This window comes from Agrilus planipennis, unplaced genomic scaffold (genome assembly GCF_000699045.2).
Source record: "Agrilus planipennis isolate EAB-ADULT unplaced genomic scaffold, Apla_2.0 scaffold46, whole genome shotgun sequence".
Lineage (NCBI taxonomy): Eukaryota > Metazoa > Arthropoda > Insecta > Coleoptera > Buprestidae > Agrilus > Agrilus planipennis.
The window spans coordinates 172,723-196,696 of NW_020438933.1; the positions used below are offsets into that span (position 1 = coordinate 172,723).

The 23,974-nt window shown below is 30.9% G+C and overlaps 1 protein-coding gene across 2 annotated transcripts in view; it reads right to left on the reverse strand.

Moving 5' to 3' along the window:
- Positions 1–23,974, reverse strand: part of LOC108744727 (leucine-rich repeat and fibronectin type-III domain-containing protein 5-like) — a 120,346-nt gene that overhangs the window by 28,862 nt on the left and 67,510 nt on the right. For both annotated transcript variants that reach the window (XM_025974247.1, XM_025974249.1), the window contains exon 2: positions 12,942–13,009. The gene's annotated coding sequence lies outside the window, so the exon portion shown is untranslated. The remainder of the gene's footprint in view (positions 1–12,941; positions 13,010–23,974) is intronic.

Here is a 23,974-nt window from a genome sequence, read left to right on the forward strand (position 1 = left end):
GTTAATTTAGAAATTCGAAAAACATTGTTGAAGGTGTATGTTTGTAGTGCGGCGCTGTACGGGTGCGAAATATGGACGGTGGGCGCGGCGGAAAAGAAAAGAATAGAAGCGTTCGAAATGTGGTGTTACCGGCGAATGATGAGGATACCGTGGATGGAGAAATGAAGAGGTATTAGAAAGAATAGGAAAACAGAGGATTCTATGGAAGTCAATAAAAAATAGGCGAGATGGGTTGGTAGGACACCTTCTTAGGCATGAATGTCTAGTCGGAGACATATTAGAGGCACAAAGAGGAGTGGAGATAGATTTAGATTAAATTACTGTTAGTTACTAATTAAGTGGGATGTTTTAGGGAAATGCGAAGATTGCGTATCAGCCAGTCTTAGGATTGACGATCTTACATTGATGATGCCGTCAATTTTGGGCGGTACACCTGAGTATCCAGGTAAAACAAACTTTAAGTTATGAAATGGGATGATATGGTACTTCAATTCCGTATATAATTTATGGTGTGTAATTTCACCCCTTCGATTTTTATCATGGGTTTGTAGTGTATTATCGAATGCGTATCCGATATGCTTTTTTGACCGAATCATTGTTTAGTTATACTTTCTTACAGAAAATGGCAAAAAGACTGAAATTAGAAATTATAATATTAATGCATGTTAATCGAAATTGACATATAACTAATACATCTTTTCGGTATCTATTGGGAAAGAATGTGAACGATAAATGAAATTTATTTCATAAGAAAGGTAACATATGTAAATGTACAGATATATATAACAATGAATGTTTGTCTGTATGTCCTTTATAGAATCGTAAACTATGCATTTGATCATGTGATGATCTTTAGCAAAGTTGTTGTGCATGAGGCAAGGTTTCTGAGTTGGTACGACCAATTTTTGACAGGAAAAACAAGAAATATTGTGTATCTCACAGCACTTCAATTAATCAATAAAATGACTCAAAATGAATTAAATATTTGTGTAATGTCTTTAAATTTATTTTAGTTGGTGGCGTAGCAACACGCGCAGGGTACAGCTAGTATGGGATAAAACTATGAAGAAATATGCAAAATCATAATTTTGGCAATCGATAGATATGGTTGCATATTTGTAATTGCTTTTTAATTCTCAACAACTTTTCTTTATAAAGACTTCTGCTATTTAAAGAAAAGGGTACAAATTTCATATTTTGTGTAAAAACTTGTATATGACTGATAAATTATTAAGTCTGATGAAGTCATTATGTATTTTAGACAATGTAGGACTTTTTATAAAATAGTGAATTTAAGTAGACATATTGTATATTTGACGAGGTTAAAATAAATTCCTTGTCGCAGTCGCTTTCTAATAATGACTGGAATGAAAATGCAAAACTCCTTTTTTCCCTCTCGTAATTTTTTACATTTTTTAGTAGTACCTACCTAATTAATAATCAATTTAAGTGAATTAAATTAAATTAAGTATTAATTCAAACAATTTGGGTATTCGAATGACCTACGTTACAAGTATTTTATGAAAATTATATGATGACCTTCAGGTCGGTACAAAGTTAATAGATAAAATTAATTTTCCGCAGTATTGACATTTACATTAAACAGTTATTTATAACTATCGAATCGATGACGTTTAAATATTTGAAATGCTGTCATCCACTTTCTGCCATCTATACGTAATCTACGCATTCTTTTCCCATAGTCACTTACCTTGGCTTAGTAAAAATGTAAGTCAATGATACTTATCTGTACATTATAATAAAACGATTATTTACGAGATGCTTGCGTTATACCTCGTTGAGAATTCTATTCTTTATGTGAGGTTAATTGTTAAATAATTCTGTGCTTTACAAGCTATGACTGAGTAATTTTAGGCATGTAACATGTATGTAATTTTCTAGGTGTAATAATATAGACACATTATAAAACTTAATAAGAAACGAAACGACTGCTACATTATGTGTTAATATACCTGTTACTCTTTTAGTCGTTAATTTCTGCCATCACCGCGAACGTGCCTAGTTTTTACCGTTATTGTAGTCCCGACTCTTTTCTGTTTTTTAGGTACAGCCATGTTAATAGAAAATGGATAAAAATTAGGACTTGACCATTTAGAGATATAATAAATTGAAACAAGCTTATGTATTTTCGTCATCTACTATTTAATAGAGCATGCTGTAATTAGGAATTAGTAAATATTGATCTATTGACAATGAAAAACAACAGCGACGGTCTCCTTTCTTGGAGATTGTGAAGGGAAATGTCAATTCATGATAGTTCGTAGCATTTTAGAATTATCCTAGGAGTGTACTAACAACTTGTAAAAAGATTACGTTAAAGATTTTGTTGAGCTTAATTAATGTTTATAGGTATGGTATATTTTTCTGATTTCGGAATAATTCATATGAAATAAAATTATTTAACAATATTAAACTGAAATAACACAACAATTGAGTTACAAATTAATTTATTTCGGTATACTGAACCTATATATTACTTCACTTGATAAAGGAAGATTATATTTTCTCTAAATATACTTAGTGGCTTTTTACACGTTTATAGAAAACTGATGATGAGAACATGAAACACAAAAATGGTGTGGTAGTTGTTAAGACACATGATCAACATTTTAAAAATATTTTCAATTTTGTTGCACTTTCGGTTATAACGGAAGTTTATACCAATTTCTTATTTCTGTTTTAAACTGAGTTAATTTTTGAATTAATTTTTACCACTATAGATATAATATATAAAATCACAAACGAATGCCAAAATATGCAATTTTTCATGAGCTTTCTTTTCTATTAAGCTTTATGTATACCTAAAACACCTTAAAAAGAAATTATAGACGAATTACTGAAAAAAAAGAAACGTGATTTTCGCCAAATTTTCATCTTTTTATTGNCCGCCGTAGTCCGGAGGGACTGCCCGCCCACCAGCATTACTGGCTGGTGGAAATGGAACACCCAAAAGTTTTATGTTTTTTTTAATGGTGTCATAAAGTTGTAACTGCACTTAGGCATTAGTAAAGCAGTCTATTGTTAGCAGTTTTATTGTGTGAGTTGCCACTTTAGTTGACTCAGAGTTTAGAAGCAGTATTTTATCCGTTTCTCACTCTACCACCCATCTGAAATTTTTCTTCTATTGCATTATTCTCGCGTTCTAACGTGGCGTAAAAGCAACTTACAGACACCCTTCTGTAGGGGTTGATTTATTGATGATGTAGGTACGTTGAAATAGAAGTCACTTTCGTGGAAGGAATTTTTCGATTTTGCGTATAGATATTTTCGATTAATCGGATATTAAGATGCTTGCAAATGTAATGTTGATACATTTGTTATTGTAATTGCTAGATGATATAAAAGAGAAAGTAGCAAAACAACAATTCGCATACACGCTACAAATAAGCATTAATTAGAATAAGAATTCGATTATTTGGAATTAGCATACCATGCATATATTATATCATTTAAATAAACATGCAAACTATTCTTGAGGTAATAAGGTGTAAGTCACGTGTATTTTGCAATATCTATCTATCTATCTATCTAGGTAGTACCCACGGGTAGTAGTACCAGCGCCTAATACTCGTTCGTTGTTCGATTCATTACAGGTGGATAGCATTGAAATACTTATGTATGAGACGGTGTTAATGACTTTAGTTAGAATATAGCAATAACTGACCGCCGCGGGCCAAGCTACAAATAAAGAGAAGTGCGCATGGATGTTGTTTCGTAATTTTTTTTCAGCAAATTCCTCTTTAAGTTGCATAACTGCTTAAATTAACTTTCATAGAAGCTTTGTTTGGAATGGTATGGTGTTTGATTTGGAAAATAATACACAGAAAAAAATAAAGTCAGAAACTAATGAAATAAGACATTTTAATGTCTAATTTCAGTAATTTTTATTAGTAAAAATATTAACTTACGTAATATGTGTAATATAATAGGTATATAAAATGTAAATTCTAGGCGGTAGAAACATGTATAACTAAAGAGTAGAAAGAAACTAAACTAAAGAAAAATGGTGATTCAATTAAATGAGAAAGTTATTTTCAACTGTTACAAATTTGTCATTACTTTTGCACAACTCATTTGTAATCAGTTCGACTTGCGATTATTAGTTATTAATTCGTTTGGCTCGCGATTCATATTTTCGAAATTTTTAATATCAGGGTGATATTTAAAATGGCGAGTACCTACGGCGTCAGAATGGAGACAAAAAGTAGTTTTTTAGATTATCCCTACTTCTCTCCCGATTAACAAGACTCTTCTAAATTAACAGGAACGCAGTCTATCTAGTAGGTATTTTGGTATATATCTTTATGATTGCGGTGGGTCAATTATTCATCGAAAGACAGTGTAGGTTGAGATACAGTTGATTGGTCCGGGTAAAAAGGAATTTGAGCAGCCCCGACTTCAATTTATTTTGAGAAGCAATAGAAATAATAGTTATAATTATGATGATAGTGGTAATAATGAACATTGACTTCCGCCTTTAAAATCTGTTTGCAGAATTAAAATCGCACTATCCCGAGTTCACACATCATTGAAATTTGCTGAAATTAGTAGGTACGGAAAACTTCAAATCTCTATAGTAGAAAATGATATTAATTTAAAAAGAAAACGATAAATTTTCCAGTTTTTCTCGATTTTCTTTGTTAATATTGATTCGATCGATTAGATCAAGATCTCAAATTGTTTTTATTCACTACATTTGTAAATTAATTTCAAAGATACTGCTGCTTTAGTTTACATTTTATAAGCAAGAAAGTGTATTTTTTTGCATTAGTTGTTTAAATTTTAACTAATTAATGGTTCAGAGTTGGAAGCATGCTAAAATAATACTGTATTTAAAGTGATCCCGCAGTTGGTTTCCTGTTTTCCTTTTGTCACCAAAAAAACTTCAGTGATTGATCTTCAATACTACAGTGACTTCCTTAAAAATTCTGATGGATTCGTCTTACCTCCCGGCGTAGTCTGTGGGGGAAAGAAACACTCAAAAGTTTTTTTTTTGTGTTTAGTAACCCTATTTTATTTTTCTAACTACATACTTTCGTAAAGCATATTGAAATGGTATATAATTTGTAATTAATAAGGATCAAAAAACGAGAAACAAAGATGTGAACTTAGAAACACAACATTGATAACTGTTTAATGACGTTTATATTTAAAATTCCTTAAATTATTATAGCTGCGTTTAGAACATTTATTATTATTTGATAGTATTTCATCAACAAAGTACGTATAAGTAGTTGTAACAATTTATCAAGAACTAATTTTTACTCTTAAGAAATGTAATAACATAATGGTAAAATTATTGCTAAATTCTTAAATATTAGGTATCTGCGTTTAGAAAATTGGAAATGCTATACGGATATATAAAATTTTCAATTTTTTCATTTTGTTGTGAAAAGTGATTTTTATGCTTCAATGATGTCAATTATTTTCTAATCGTATTAACTTTGGTAACTGGTTTTACACCTGATCGACCTCAATTAACGATATGCTACAGGTAATTTTTCTTTTTACAATTTTGATTAACTTTTACTGTTAGTACCATTTTACCTGAATAAATGTTGATGGAAAGTACACATAATGTTTTTACGACAAACGACGATTTTTCATTTTTGTTTTATTATAATACCAGTAGCACGAATAATTTTGATTTTTGTCTTTAAATTCTGATTTACAGACTAACAGCCTATTTAATTTATGCTTTCTTTTTTACTTCTGCACATGAAAAATTAACGAAAATGTTAAAAGCCAGCCTCTAGAAATAGTTAGTCCAAGATAATTCTGATTTAATTTACCTACACGTATTTCAGAAGAATTTTTTTTATATACTACAATGTAACTTATTACTGACGGCTACCTGGAGTGTTAACCTTTGACAAATTTTTGCTTGAGTAATATACAGTGTGTATACTTAAGTGGGCAGTATATGGGCAACTTTTATTATTAATCCTACGGAAAAAAGTTATTTTTTTATAAAAAGTCTTGCATGGTCTGAAATACATAAAGACTACAAGAGACTTAATAGTTTATCAGTCATATACAAGTTTTAGCACAAAATATGAAGTTTGTGTAACAGTGAAGTACTTTATTTCTGAAATAATGACAAATAAGACATTTATAATGCAAATTTGATCAAAGTCGTATTATTTTAAATGCGCATGCGCCTGTTTTCACTCATATGGGACAAAACTATTGTTTTTGTGTGCTGATTTATGCTGAGGACTATAAACTTTTTTGTACTGATTTGCATCAAGGATCACCTCTTGCAGGAATGAAATTGATTAAACAATATCTTTATTGACTGACAGGTACCACTTTCGTCTGCGATCACACCCTGACTCTTACACACTAAACAATCGCTTCACCTGGTTAAAGGTGTGTGACGCATGCGCATAAAATAAATCATAATTCAACAAAAAATATAAAATTGTACAACTATGAAGAAATATGCAAAACCATAATTTTGACAACCGATAGATATGGTTGGATATTTGTAACTACTTTTTTTAATTCTCAAGAACTTTTCTTTATAAAGACTTTTGCGATTTAAAAAAAGGTACTTTACTGTTACACAAATTTCATATTTTGTGCTAAAACTTGTATATGACTGATAAATTATTAAGTCTGATGAAGTCATTATGTATTTTAGACAATGTAGGACTTTTTATAAAATAGTGAATTTAAGTAGACATATTGTATATTTGACGAGGTTAAAATAAATTCCTTGTCGCAGTCGCTTTCTAATAATGACTGGAATTAAAATGCAAAACTCCTTTTTTCCCTCTCGTAATTTTTTACATTTTTTAGTAGTACCTACCTAATTAATAATCAATTTAAGTGAATTAAATTAAATTAAGTATTAATTCAAACAATTTGGGTATTCGAATGACCTACGTTACAAGTATTTTATGAAAATTATATGATGACCTTCAGGTCGGTACAAAGTTAATAGATAAAATTAATTTTCCGCAGTATTGACATTTACATTAAACAGTTATTTATAACTATCGAATCGATGACGTTTAAATATTTGAAATGCTGTCATCCACTTTCTGCCATCTATACGTAATCTACGCATTCTTTTCCCATAGTCACTTACCTTGGCTTAGTAAAAATGTAAGTCAATGATACTTATCTGTACATTATAATAAAACGATTATTTACGAGATGCTTGCGTTATACCTCGTTGAGAATTCTATTCTTTATGTGAGGTTAATTGTTAAATAATTCTGTGCTTTACAAGCTATGACTGAGTAATTTTAGGCATGTAACATGTATGTAATTTTCTAGGTGTAATAATATAGACACATTATAAAACTTAATAAGAAACGAAACGACTGCTACATTATGTGTTAATATACCTGTTACTCTTTTAGTCGTTAATTTCTGCCATCACCGCGAACGTGCCTAGTTTTTACCGTTATTGTAGTCCCGACTCTTTTCTGTTTTTTAGGTACAGCCATGTTAATAGAAAATGGATAAAAATTAGGACTTGACCATTTAGAGATATAATAAATTGAAACAAGCTTATGTATTTTCGTCATCTACTATTTAATAGAGCATGCTGTAATTAGGAATTAGTAAATATTGATCTATTGACAATGAAAAACAACAGCAACGGTCTCCTTTCTTGGAGATTGTGAAGGGAAATGTCAATTCATGATAGTTCGTAGCATTTCAGAATTATCCTAGGAGTGCACTAACAACTTGTAAAAAGATTACGTTAAAGATTTTGTTGAGCTTAATTAATGTTTATAGGTATGGTATATTTTTCTGATTTCGGAATAATTCATATGAAATAAAATTATTTAACAATATTAAACTGAAATAACACAACAATTGAGTTACAAATTAATTTATTTCGGTATACTGAACCTATATATTACTTCACTTGATAAAGGAAGATTATATTTTCTCTAAATATACTTTTTACACGTTTATNTAAGCTTTATGTATACCTAAAACACCTTAAAAAGAAATTATAGACGAATTACTGAAAAAAAAGAAACGTGATTTTCGCCAAATTTTCATCTTTTTATTGTAGGTATTTTTGATACCAAAAACAGCAAAATAATTTTTCAACAGGGTATTCCGATGGGAAATTTAATTTCTTACAGAAAAATATTGTAAAAAACCGTTAGTGCATTATTTTTGTTATTATCGTGAAAATGCTAAAAAAATGAGCTTTTTCGATTGGGTCTCATATTTAGTAGTATTTTGTGATATCATTTTTAGGTGCTGAACTAACATATTTAACAATAAAACATATGGACGCAATTGTTCCTTACTAAAGCCCCTATTCAACAACTTATAAATACGGTTCTAAGATTGGACCGTGAAAATGCTAAAAAAATGAGCTTTTTCGATTGGGTCTCATATTTAGTAGTATTTTGTGATATCATTTTTAGGTGATAAACTAACATATTTAACAATAAAACATATGGACGCAATTGTTCCTTACTAAAGCCCCTATTCAATAACTTATAAATACGGTTCTAAGATTGGACGTTGAAAATTTTTTAGACTAGGTAATTAATCCTGTGCGAATTAAATAGTTCATGATACCGTTAGACGGTGCTCCTGCACACATTTCCAATGGAGTAGCAGAATTTTGACTCATCGTTTTGGAAGTAGGTGGTTTGGTAAATTGGGCCCATCGTTGTATCCACCTAGGAGCCTAGATGTAACACCATTAGATTTTTTTTGTTTGAGGAAACATTAAAGCGCAGGTCGACTGGGCATCAATTGATTTAAAAAAAGTAATTGGAAGAAAGGGTAAGAAATGTTTTTTAACAGTTTGGAACAACAAGAAATTGAAAAAGTTACTATTGAAGGTCATCTCAGGAGAATTGAAAAGTTCTTGATTTTTAAAATTTTTTTTGAACACTATAAATATCGACAAAAATAACTACTTGGGATCAAATACTATCAAGTAATTCAGTTGTGGTAAAAATTTGGTTTATTAACTGTACGAAGTTATCTTACAGAACATATTTTTAAATACAAAATGATGATGATCGATTATTTTCGGATAGGGTCATGTTAAAAACATAACCTTAAATAAACGAATAAATTCAATGGTATAATAAAATACAGAGTGCTTTGTTTAAATTAAAGAAGTTGATATCAACTTCTATTATAACCGGAAGCGCTATAAAATTGAAAATATTTTAAAAATGTTGATTATGTGGCGCAACTATTAAATGACTTTTTTTAAGTTTTCCTGCCGACAGTTTACTGGCTTAGGGTATAGATGCAATATAGGTGTATTAAGATTAAGAAGTTTTAGGGTAGTGTCTTTTTAAATACAGATTTATTTCTAACGATTCGCTTCGTAAAGTGACATAACATAAATTGAATTGTAGAAATCAGATCATTTTAAGTTGGACACATTTTTCAAAATCGGTCTGATGGTTTTGAAGATGTAAATCTGGGAATGAACCGCATTTTGATTGCTGTGGCCTTTTTTTACAAAGAAATGTACATACAACGTCCTATTTGTTTTGGATGAATTAAAATCCTGGAATCGGTGTATAGCTTGAATACGACAGAAGTAAAAAATATTCAAACAAAAGTATTTCCTAATCTGCGAGATCCGTGGTTTAGGAAGTATGTACAAGTCAACTTAATTTTTTTCAACTCAACTCTTTTCTAAAATTACATTTTTGAATTAATTAATGTTGCAATCAATACACAGTTTTTTGTAGTGCAATTTGGAAGAATTGAAATTTTTTAGATTGAGATTTACTTTTTAGTTAGTGTCAAATACTTTGTGCTTCAGATTTTCTATAAACCTATTTAATTTTTCTAAATTTCTTTCCACAATAGCTACTTTGTTTTAAATGGAACAATTTTACTATGTCATATTTATTTATCGAAAGAAGGTCTTACAAATACGTTGTTTATATCCATTTTTAGCCTTTTTATCGATTTAAATAGGTCCTTTTTTGTTTTTTGCTTCTGCAAATAAGAAGCTTCCAAGCAAAACAAACCTTCTGCAGGTATAACAATTTTTATTGATGCTTCAAGTTTGGAATGGGATGACGTAATGTTTGTAAGGAGGATCTGCCTCGAGCGAAAGATGAGGTAACACCAATTTATCGGACGACTCGATGAACTTTGGGTGTGTAGCAAAAAAGTGATTTTCAATAGGTAACTATTGTTTACAGGTGTTATAAACGTCATGGTCCTTGCAAATATCAAATGTAAAACGTTCGGTTAATGTAGATTTCTGTTCTTCTCGATCAAAGCAATATTGGAGTTTGAATTTATTTTATTTAAAAAACCACAGCCAACGTTTCGCCCAGATTGTAGGACTCTTTCAAGCCTAGTTTTATTTAGTCAAAACTGTAATACCGGTGGAATTTGGTTAAATGACTTGCTCAGAGATCAACATATTCGTTGTAATGATAAAGATTTTTTGTATAGATGTTACCGGAAATGTATGAAATCCGTCATTGTATACAATTCCTAGGAAATGTATATAGCCGTAAAATCGCTCGGAAATGAGTGAAATAATAATCATACTAGACATATTCTTTAGGAAATCTATACATTTCCTAAATAACAAACGGAAATATATTACAGGGAATACTAAACAGGCAATAATACGGTAGGCTGTTTGGAGCCTAAGATACCTACAGTCGACTCTCGTTAATTCGAAACTCGAGGGACTCTTAAAATATTACGAATTATCGAGTGTTTGAAATATCAAATGGTTCGAAATTTTTGAGAGAAAATAACTAAAATGAAACAAACCAATTCATGCGGAAGTGTGTGTCAAACTAATTATAACAAAAACAAAAGCTCGATGATACGATGATACATGTTTGAAATTGCCTCAAAATGTATGTATGTACTTACAATCTTTCTGTCTCTTTCTTTCTGCAACTTTGAATTGTAGAGTGTTTGACGCCGATAAGTTCGAATTAACGCGTCATTTTGTTACGTAGCAATGATTTTTTCGTTCGATTTACCGAGTGCATAAAAATGTATTGGGTTAGTTCGAAATATAAAGAGATTTTGTAGGGAACTTGTGATAACTTCGAATTATCGCAGGTTTGAATTAACGAGAGTCGTCTGTATATCCATTGGCGACGTTATTGTATGGTTATTAGGTATATTTATGACAGACTGGAGTTTTCGAAGGCAGGCTGTTATGTTAGATGTTGGGCGCGGAGATCATAATGAAGCATACTTTTCGAAGACATTTTTCCAACATATCACCAGGGCACTCTAGCCTGACATAAATATACCTAACAACCATACAATAACGTCACTAATGCATATACATCTCCAAACCTAACCTAACCAAACAATAACGTCACCAATCCGTATACATCAGGCGATCGCACTAGATACTCAGATAACTTTTATTCTCAGTTTACTAACGTGGTTTATTCATTTTATACACAGAAAGCATTAGTTTTAAAAATTCCCTGTACAATATCGGAATTTCATACAATTCCAATGTGTACATTTTCCAGGATATGTGTGTTAAAAAATTTTTTAAACAATTTTTTATAGATTTCCTAAATAGCCTCGGAATTGTATACAATTCCTAGATTTCATACATTTCCGGTAACATAGATAAAACTCTAAAAACTAACTAACATAACAATTGTTTTAAAATAGTTTTTCGATTAAAATAATAAATAAATAATAATAAATTACGTGGCAACGGTTATATACAAGCATTTCAAAAAACAACAGTTGCTGAAAAAGACCAACAACCTGAGCGAAACGTAGGCTGTTGTTTTTTAAATAAAATAAATTTAAAATCCAATATTGTTTTGATCAAAAAGAATCGAATACAAAATAGGGGAAGAAGAATAAATTCAATGTAGATTTCTGCATTCATGCCCGCTCTTACATTATAACTGTGTTTTCGTTTGGCATTTTAATTAACCTGGGCCTAGTAACATAGTATTATTGTCCCATATTTTGTACCAATACGAGTTTACAAACGACTTGGTACATGTATGTATGTAGACGCAATCGCTAACTATTCCATGTGGATACTCCCATAAGGGTTTGGCTGGGTAGGTAGTTTAGGCCATTGCTTAGCGTTCGGGAGGACGCCGGTTCGATTCCGGGTCCGTCTGCCTTGATCCAAGTTTTTCTGTGGTTTCCTTGGATCACTTAGGCGAATGCTGGGGCAGTAATATTCCACAGATAATCTTTCATTCTCTTCTGTCTTCATTTCGTCCGTCTCAACTTTCTCAGCCGAACCACCACCCACCCATTCCCACGATTCCTGAAAGCAGGCTGAAGAGGGCCTTCCGCCCTACCTTCCGGTATAGTCCGGAAGGATTGCCCGCCCACCAGCATTACTGGCTGGTGGGAATGAAACACCCAAAAGTTTTTTTTTTTATAGTTAGCATGCTTTCAAAATATTCGGACTACGTGTTCGGATGTTATTACCGAGTATATTTAGGAATTAGCGTTTTACTATTACGAGAATTACTACTAGTAATTAGTACTATTAGTAAGCATGTTCTGTATTCATTTTCGAGATTTCTAACTGACGTTTCGTTTACAACCGTAGCAGGGATTCTCAGGGGTATTCTGGTGGTTGTCTCAGTCGAAGATGTCTCGCAGGTCGCTTCGTGATAGTACTACGTATATTTTGCCGGAACCTTAATGTTAATAGTAGGTAAGGAATTGTAACATAAAATGTAAAAAGTCAGTTAATTCAACAAGGAAATATTTAATGAGACTAAGAATTCAAGACAGATATTGTAACTCACTTATTTTTAGAAGAGGAAAAAAAAGTAGAAAATAGGATACAGTAACACGCTTTTTTAATGCGTTGATAAGATGGATTTCACGTATAGGAATATAAATATTTTGCCTGCAACACTGACGATCAGGTTCTGTCCCCAGCCGATACATATTTACCATAAAATTCGAACGTAACTTACCGATTATTATATTTCTGGAGGATCCTTTTTTCCTGTCCTGTAGTATATTTATAGAAAAAGTTAGTAACCTGAAACAAAAGAAAAGAAAAATAAAATATTTTATGAATACTTTTGTTTAGAAATTTGATAACGTCGTATGCAATGGATGAATCAAAACTAAACAGGGGATGAAAGTTTTTCTTTTTAAATTACTGCCGACGCTTCGCCCTAAGTTGTTGGAAACTATATGTTGTGGATATTATGTACTATTTGGAAGTTATGATATACATATAGATAAACGTTTAAGATAGAGTTTTTATTGCTTCATGATGATGTAAATTTTATAAGAAAGCTCAAATTAATATTTATCAAATCTAACTTCACTAGTTGTTATTATAACTCTTTTCGAACACATTTTTGTTATTCCATACAGAAAAAGAAAGTTAGCTATTGTGTTTCAACCGTTTTCAATTAGTTAGAGTAACCTAAATATGGATTAATTTTAGTATCATTGTTCGAGACCTCTAAGGACAAACGTGAGTGTCACGTTACAGTAAACAAGTTAACCTTAATTTTTCTTCGCTGAATGAAGTGCGGTACGACTTTTGTACCTTTGCCATTCGGTAGCGTCCGTCACACACTTGCAGATGCTTTTTTCGTTTAAATGAGATCTCTCTCATGAAAAATAAAATCATCTAGCGACAGATTTGACGGTCAATCGTAGGTTAATGTAGTAAATGTCAGTAAGGGGATAAATATTCGATGATTGAATAATGTCGATGAGGTGGGCCAGGTACGTGAATTTTTTAATTGCACATCGTTAGTTTAATTAATGGAAATCCCTGAAAAAAAACATTTGATTGCCACTAGGACGTAATACTTAACACGAATTATCAAATCACGGCTTTTGAAATTTCAATCCCGCATTGCTTTACACTTTATTGGTCCGCTTTTTTATTTGACGTTTGTTAGGGATGCTTTTTTAGGTTTTGTATTGATGTTCTTATATCTTAATGTTGTCTTTGGTATTTCCTTAAAGTCTAAGAGATATTATTCGGTAGTACTATTTAAAAGGAACAAGTCAGAATTGCCTATGGCGTGCTGATGCAATAGGATAAAAATCGCGATCCATATTTGACGATTTCGACAAATCTGACCAAGAACTTCTGATGATAAAAACAGAGATTAATTCCCAAACAGTTTTTTAATAGATTTGCGTTTAAAGGTATTCGATAAACGCGTTTTTCAGTTACTAGAAGGTTAGATTGAGTTGTTATTTACAACTGTTTATTATAGCTAAAAAATGTTTAACAACCTAGGCTGATTCTTCATTTTTGATAGCAACAAAAGAAAGTAAAATTAAAAATGCTTTTAAATGCGGAAATAAAAAATTTGTATGAAATGGAAGATATGTTTAATTACTCTTTTTCTTTAATTGAGAATAAAAATAGTTATATTAAAAATAAGACAAATTCTACTTACGCCAAACACGTCACTGAAGAAGGACATATTTTACATTTAAAAACTAAAGAAAAAAACTTACTTTACTTGAAAATTTGAAAATTAATAAATATAAAAAATTAGGTGTATTACTAAATGATCAAATCGAATGTAATAATTCCCTACTTCTAAAACTGTTTTGAACTACCCTAATAACACCGTATTTAAACACCTACTTTACTTTGTAATAGGTACTAGTAGTACGTACTAGAAGTCTGAGGAAGCCAAGAGTAACGAAACAATTGTTACTTGAGAAATAAAAGTGTGTGAAAATCTTGTTGTCATATTTTATTTATGTACATGGATTTTCATCAAGTAAAGGTCGAATCTATTCAATAAATTAAATACCATGATTAGTTAATTTCTTGGTGAGATAACTGTTAAGGTTAGTTAATATAAACAATATCTTTTCATTTACATTATGCTTAATTAATGTATACATTTTAGTAGGTACAGTGTATAGTATAGGAGCATACTTGCCTTTTTTAGTTCAAAAAGATTACTATTAGATTTGCCTTGACATATAGAGATAATTCATTAATACAATGTTCAATTTAATTCCTTTCGATTCTATTCAACCGGAAAAATGTGAAAATGCTGCAGTTTCATGGTATTACACAATATATATTATATCAAAAATGAAGTACCTAAAATACGGAATGAAATTTTGGAAAAGAGTATTGTGGTAATTCAGAGGAATTATTATACTTCAAAGAGAAAATTTGATACATTCAACTATTAATCTAAATTAAAACACCTTCTCGAAATTGCACTTTGAGTTTATATCGGAGGTACAAGCGAATTAAATTACTTTTTTCATCAATAATAATTGCTACATTAATTAGTATACCATAGCATTTCATATCAATGAATTGTCAATGACTATGCTAGTTAATTACATCACTACTCTTCGTGAGGAGAAAAAAAATGCATTTTTTCAGTGAATGGGTGGTCGTGTGGTGGTGATAGATGACAATTTTTTGCAGGATATGTTAATAAATAATGTGACTACAGAAAACTTTTTGATCAAGAATTAAAGGTTAACGCCGTAAGCAATTGTAGTTGGGCGAAGGCTCGAAGTGTGCTAATATATATTGAAAAATGATGCGTCAAATTACGTGTTGTGTTGGAAAATGCCATTTTCTGTAGCATAACAGTTATCATCATCATCAAGTGTAACCTTTACGTATTCGGATGACTGCGGTTGCACTAATATTTTTTAATCAAATTTTCAGGGCAGATTAATATTTATAAGGTCAGTTTTGACTAAATGAATTTATGTACCTATATATTGACAGCTAAGATAGGGGAATCAAACTTTTTGATGGTTTGTGTTTTGAAAACTTTTCCACTTATTACGTTCATCACTCTGGGGGTGAGCATAAGTATATATTTCTTGGCCTTCAGCAAAATAGTCGACAAATATTCCACTGTACGTGCAACATTCGATACTGAGAATATTGAAATGCCAGAAAATGGAGATGCTATCTTACAAAATCTGGAAAATGCGATTGAATAAGATATCTCTAATGAACCCGAAATAATCTAAATCCAAATATTGATAAAATATGTACATATATATTTATAAAGACACTTAGGTAGGTATTTAAGAAAAATTTCATAATGCTACATAAATGCCTTTCGTCATAAATAATTAAGTTTGAGTACCTTTTGAAAACTATATATTCCAATTTTGAGAAAATTCAAAATAAAAATTTTTTGACGTTAATTATTCGCGCCTCTATTAAGTCATATTTTGAAATCAACGAATACTTTCCAATTTGTGGTGCCCCACAGTGGCCATTCTAGATGTTTTTTACGTAGATTCCTTTTTGCAAAACTAACCTTATGTTAGTGTAAATCTACCGAGAATGTTTGGTAAAAATATATTGGTGGGACTGGGGTCATCCGAATGATAGAAGGCCACACTTCTGTGTTATATGTAAAACTGTAGAAAAATGACTTTTCCCAATTTTACACAAAATTGTATACATCGATTTTCAATTACGTCGCATTAAGCCCATTCCGAAGCTTGGACCAGTTACAATTGCTTATGTCTGTTGTCTGTTTTTCTCTTTTTTTTGTACATAAAATATTTTCAGTTTAAATTCATATTTGTAATGTTAAATAGTAGTTGGTGACAACAGGATAAGTTTACATTTTACCTGGGTATTCACAGAATCCTTATAAACTGCAAAGGAATGTTGTATAGCGATTGTGCTGGTATTTAAAATAGAGCTTTCTATATTCTTTGTTAATTCAATTCTAGTTATTCACCCCCGCTAGAATAATACTTAGCAGTTTTTCTGTTTATAGTTAGAGTTGCATGGTAACATTAAGAATTCACATTTTTCACATATTTCAACTCTTCAACAAGTCAGTTTTGCACCAGTAATCCACCCAAAATAGTTTTCATTGTCGGACGAATTAATAGTTGTTTTTAGTTTTATTTTAGACGTTGAAATTTATTTTTATTGATAGAATAGAAGTTCAAGTAAATGTTTTAAATAAAACAGTGACTTTTTATTCTTCAACGAAATCTCGATCCATATAATTAGTTGCACAATATTAATTTGGCGTGCAACGTACAACGTTTGTACAGTCTTACCCATTTTCAAATTGTCCAAAATTTCAATTGTACCTACAATCCTTATACTGTGGTTTTTGGGAAATACTTATAAATTCCTGTCTTGTTTCATTGGAAATGTTTGAATGAATTTGGTGGGTATTCGCAAGTACAGTAAATTATATGTAACACAATATTTCAAGCACTTACGGAAAAATTTGCTTGACTTTATTTTTGTCTCGGTGGTCTAGGTTCTTAGAGCAAGCAGCTTTTTCAAACTGTCCTTAGTTTCTAAGTTAGCTGTTTGTGAGTCGAATAAATAAATTATTCTTTATGAATTGCGTATTATATTTGAACAAAAGGTTTGTTTTTCTTTTAAGACACGTGTAGAAAGCACGTAGTTTTGTGTGAAATGCCTATTGTTGTGCGTTAGAAGAATACACAGTGCATTGTAAAAATGTCCATGCTAGTTAACCTATGAAAAAAGTGAAAGAATGGAAACTTCTGGCTACGTTTCAACGCAAAATCCTATTTAATAGCAATGCGGAAGGAAACTTGTAAAAAGTAGGTTTAAAATATACAATGCTGGACTTATTAGCCATTTATTGTTTATTCATTGCATATTTTCCTTGAACGAAGGAAAGTTGAAGTGAAATAATGTAGCGACATAATGAAAACTTTACTTAAAACTAGTCACGTCCACACATCAGTTATTGTTAGATTTTAAATGGGTATCAGAAATAATTGAGTGATAGATATGACGGCTCAAAGAGTTTTTTTGATTGCCACCTTGACTAAACCTTTTTTTATTGTATCTCACTAGTGTGAAATATTTCTTGTAAAACGAATTACTTAATACGAATATACGGTACAGTTTTCTTATTCTTTTGGTTCGGTTTCTAGCGGAGCATGTGCATGTAGAGTTTAGCTTTATTATATTACTGGCTTTTCCCGGCGGCTTCTCTCGCAGAAATTAATATTGTTTCTCTATAAAACCTTTTAACTCCCAATTCCCCTTACAACGTTTCAATTTTATGTAATGTCGCCATCTTAGATTTCAAATACAAACGTAGCAACAACATTTCATCCTTAAGGGTTGATTTTTAAAAATTGCCAAAACACGTATTTGCTTAATTTCAACAACGAGCAACGTTCGAGTAAATCCGAGTACAAATAAAATATACCCCGTGGAAACGTTGCAACCACTTTTCATGTGAATAATAATATCAAACAGCATATATACGAAGTTTCAAGTAAATTTAACCACAAATAAAGTATGTACCGAACAAAAATTACAACACCTTTTTACCCCTCTTTGGACGTTGAATTTTTTAAAATGTCGGGATAGGTCGTTTAGAAATTAAACGAGAGACCATTAAGACTAAGTTTCAAATAAATCTGACAAAAAACAAATATGCAATAAAACCCCTTTCAGCTTCCTAAAGAGGTAGAATTTTGTAAAATGTTGAAGTAGATATGTATGTCACTAACTTTATAGTAAGCATTAAAGCCAAGTTTCAGGTAAATCTGACTATAGATAAAACACAATACTTAACCATAGACAACATTACGTTTAGCTGTTAGTTGCGTTTTGTTCTTCCATGTCAGTTGCGTTTTGTTATACCATTTTATCAAATGAACGGCTAGACTGATGTTTTGACTGATAAATTTTTCGTTTTGCTGTCGGTTGCGTTTTGTCATTCCATGTCAGTAGCGTTTACATATACCACGTTTTTCCCGTGGAACGTGATAAAAAGTATCCTATGTCCGTCGCCTGGTTCTAAGGGACCTCCCCATCAATTTTCAGCCAAATCGGTTCAGTCGTTCTTGATTTATAAATAGTATAATTAAAACGACATTCTTTTATATATAGGTGTAACTTTAATTGTGCTGCCTATTACGATTAGCCTGTAAAAAATCCGGTTCCTTAATAAAATAGTAATGAAATTGTATTATTTTACTTGAAACTAGAATTAGTTAATTTATAATTCCCACTATGTTAAATTAAAAGTGTAAAATCGCCAAAGTACCTTTAACTATTGATCGACTTTCAAATGACTTTAGTCCTCCCTACGTTCAGAACTAGTAACTTCGTCAGAACTTGACGATTTCAAATAAAAGGGAAGTTTATAAGTTGAGATATATTGTCTACTTGCAAGGTAGTTTAAAATGAGAAATATATCTCCGTGTGATCTTAAATATTAATTCTAATTTTACCGTTTATTTTAACGCTCAAGTGGTTTTCAATGTCACCTGTTCGTTTTCAGAAACTGATTTAAGTTGTTTGTTCTTTGTTTCCTTTAGTACATGAAACAACAACAAATGGTTTCATTCACTTAAACTAAATTGCAATATTTAATATTTGAAGGTTGTTTATGTATATAGATACTAATTCTTGGGTAAGAATTCTTTTGTTATTTTCATTTCCCAGCAGGTAGAGCATTTCATATTTTCTATAGTTCGGAACATTTTTTTTTTATGTATTTTACCCTGTACGTACTTTCCCTTACTAGGGCAACTTTAGAAACTTACTAAGTAATTAACGTTTAAGAAAATGAAATATTGAAACAAGGTTTCAAGAACATAAAAATTATACCAATAAAAACATAACTGAAGTTTGGGAACGCTTCTAATAGCTTACAATTGTTTTAAGTTGTTGAGCTCCTGAAAATGCTCTAACAAACAATTATTGTTAATGAAAATTTATTTTAATTTTTAATTTTCCTTTCCCACTACAAATTACCTCAAATTAATGAGGAAAAATTGTTGCTGTTGTCACACCCTTACCGGGAATCGAACCCGGGACCTTTGGCTTTACACACAAATGCCCTGACCACTAAGCTATGAGAGGTAACAACAGCAACAACGACAAACTGTACTTATTAGGGCACAAATCTGTCGAACTAAGTATATTAATACTAATGAACCATTTTGACATTTAATAGGGGTTGATATTATTAATGAAAATTCATTTTTATTTTTAAATTTCCCTCTATAAATTACCTCAAATTAATGAGGAAAAATTGTTGCTGTTCTCACACCCTCACNTTTAAATATGTGTATACAGTTTATCTTAACTATGTACTTGAGGAAAAATTGTTGCTGTTCTCACACCCTCACCGGGAATCGAACCCGGGACCTCTGGGTTTACGCACCAATGCTCTGACCACTACGCTATGAGAAACAATTATTGATTTGGTAAATCTAATAATATTTCACAGTATATGTAGAAGATTGTTTTAATGCAACTATTGCTGTTTTGTCTGTTGGATTATTATCATTTATAATAATATTGAAACATAATTTAAATATAGGTATCTATATTTAAATATGTGTGTATGAATATATGAGTATGTCTTTATTGTGTTAGCAGAGTTAGTTGATTTGTAATTTTAATACTGATGCCATCTTCTATTCTAACTCTTCCATTGCTCCCAGAGTGACTAGCTAATATCGCTCTTTTTCTACGAGCACCCTACAGGCGTCAAGCTGCGTGTTATTACCAAACGTGATGTCATGTGAAATATGACCTTCACCTTTTTACTTATTCAGATGGTACCGACAGGAATTAAGTGTGTATTCTTCTGTTTTAGATAATTAATATGAGAAACGATAATATTTTTTTAGATATACCTATATCTATAGCAAAACTGAATACTACAATCGGGAAATAATTAATATAAAGACCATATACTTTTTTTAAGGATGTTTGGGAGGTATGTCAAACTGCTACGAGACAAATAAAAATTTGGAAAAATATTCCTCATTCAATTCTAAAACTCTTGTAAAAATTACAAATCGATTCACTAAACCGTTAAAAAGTTATTGAAATTTTAAAGAATTGTAATTTTACACGTCATTTTATGGAGATTCGTTGACCGAACAGATTAAATTTATTTTTATTAACAGAAAAAAAGCTACCAGAAATTTCAAACTTTTATAATAAGTAACTTGAACTCTGGAGAATCACTTTAGCGTAAGGTTATTCAAATTCACTAAATGGTTATCGAGGAAAAAATGAAAAATTAGCTGAAAATCTCGTTTTTACTTGATAATATAATGATAATATTTATAATTGTCTGAAATAAATGCAATTTTAAAGTTTTAATTATTATTTAAACATATTAAAAAGTTTTACGCTCATTATTAATAAAGATTGAAACTAAATATTTTTTTGTTTCGAAGTTGAAATCAAGGCATATTCACTGCCAAAAGTCAGTTAAAAATTTTCCATATTATTCGTTATTTCTTATTTTATTCAAAGTTTTTGGTTAAATTCCAAATTTTCTCTCAAACCGTATACTTTTTTTTAATATAGATATTATTTATTTACCTCATGATATGCTGCAAAACCTAATTAATCACGAATTTCTAATTTTATGCACTCTTGTCTCTGATTGTACCTCCCAAACATCCTTAAACACAGGATGTCGAAATAGGTGTCTGCACTTGACAGATTAAACCTAGGTCTACTTAGGAGTAGCATTTTTAAGAATTGTTACATTTACTACATAACTTTGTGTTATGTTCTGTAAGTGCTTTTATTAAGCGAATCAATAATTCTAAATGCAAATAAAAATTGTAATAAGTACTGTTATAGAAGCAATATAACGAAACTATGGGCTTGTTGCGTCGACAAATGGCAACGGTACCATTAGCTGTCGCGAAGAGCGGACAGCGTGATCCGATCGGTACCCTTATAGGAACTCTTTTGGTATTTGAAAGGCAAGGTTAACAACAACGACAACAATAGTAATCACAACCATAGCCTGCCATCGCTAATATACAGGTTGGTCCCTAAAGAGAATAAGAACTATCCTTTAATGAGCATGAAACACAGATTTTTGGAAGCAGTTTCATAGACTTTTCAGATGATAATTTAAAATTGTTACTATTATGAAATTAAATATGGAAAAGAAAGAAAACTGCCATAAACTAACATATTAAACTCTTGTTATTTTAAATTTGGGGAATAATCTATTTGGGTAACTTTTTACAAATACCAACACAACTTTCGTATGTTTTGGGAAATTACAAGCACAAAATCGGGAAACTCAATAGGGTTGTAGATTAATTTTGGACTCCCTTGGAAAGTAATTAAAATATCATCTAATTTTGCGATCCAATTAATTTATAGGGAGCATCTCGAAAAAGTTTGTTTCCCAATGCATTATTACTTTTATTGATTAAAGCAATGATCCGTTTTCTATTGTATTAGAATTCGCATATTTTGCTATTTAACTTAAGAGGGCTAGTTATTAAGAGATTGGAATTGTTTTTTTTTTTATGCGGCATATATATATTTGCACAAATATTAACAAAAGTGTCTAAGATACTCTGCTGGTATGTACTTATTTTTGGAAACCATGGAAACAAAAATAATGAAACTAATACGAATTGAATCGATGAAGTTATTAACTACATACTAATACAGGAAAATACAAAGCAAAGGAAATCCTTAGCGCGATTATTTATTGTGGCTTAATAAGCCTGTTGTAATCAAAATATTGTGTGATTTCTGCGAAAACAGTGAGCTTTAACCAGACATTAAAGGAGAGCTTTAAGTAGAGAAGATTGAAGGTTTTATATTTTCGTTTTTTATTTAAATTCGCGATTTTCTGTTACCAACAAACTTTTTTACAGGTACGTTCGATGGGAAAAAATTCACGCTATTATTCATTTAAATATGTGTATACAGTTTATCTTAACTATGTACTTTTTTGCATTGTTTCTTAATTATCTTATACTTTTAGTTATCTATCTTTAGTTATAATTCGTATATATATCCTAAGTGATATTATAAATGCGAATGTAAGTTTGTTTGCTTGTTAATTACCATTTTACGCCTTAACTTCTAGACCGATCATCATGAAATTTTGAACGCATATTGTTAGGGCACAGGAAAGGACATAGGGTGCCTTTTATCCAAGAAATACTGTTTCTGAGGGATAGAAGAAATTATTTTTATCTCGATAAAGGACAGTATTGACTGTCATTCTACGCAAAGTGTATGTTTAACTAACAGAATTATAAACTTTAGTTTTATCTTGACTTAACAACAAATTTATCAAATTATTGCATTTTCGATTATCTTTGACACGTATTTCGGACAAAGCCGTGGGTACCTGAGTAAAAATTATTCTTTTCAATTTCACTCTACCGAATTAAGACCAAACTATCTCCATAAATTCCTATAAAATATTACCGGAAAAGGTGGAAACAGTACCGTATTCAGTATGAAAAGAACACGGATACAGCACCGATTGCTTTCGAGGAAGCTACAAAAATACCACCGAAAGAGCAGCGCATTTATACTAAAAAAGCGTCGAAAGAGATACTAAAATTTGAATATATATATATATATGGACAGTCGAGCTTCGATAACTCGAACTGCGATGTGACACATAAAAACTTCGAGTTATCAAATAATACTTCTTTAATTAGTATTTCTTTGTGAATGAACATTTATGTATTTATTTCAGTAAAAATTGGTTAAATGTTACATAAGTGCCTTAATATCTATGCTTTTCAAAGGAATAACAAAAATTATGAAACAGTACTATTTTTAATTAACCCCCGGATATAGGTAAGGTCTGCTTTCTTACCGATTTAAACCACTCTAAAACTGCTTGGTCTACATTTTTATACACAGGCTTTTTTTAGCCTCTTGATACTCCCACTTGCACTATCATTTTCCACTGCGGTGATAATTGAGTGCTTATTCTTTAAAATAGTAGACACTGTACTTGTCGGAATACCATACTTCAAAGCTACATTTATATTTCTTGAGCCACTTTTCACTTCCTTTATAAGCTTAAATTTTTCACCAACAGACAATGTTTTTAAAGTACGTTTTGATGACATATTAACACACGCAAAAATGTCTTTAATGTAATATATAACTGAAATAGGCACAGTATTTTTTACTTATTGTTAGTAGTAACTAGTAAGTCAAACAAGTGAACTTAGCAAGCGCAGAAACTGAACT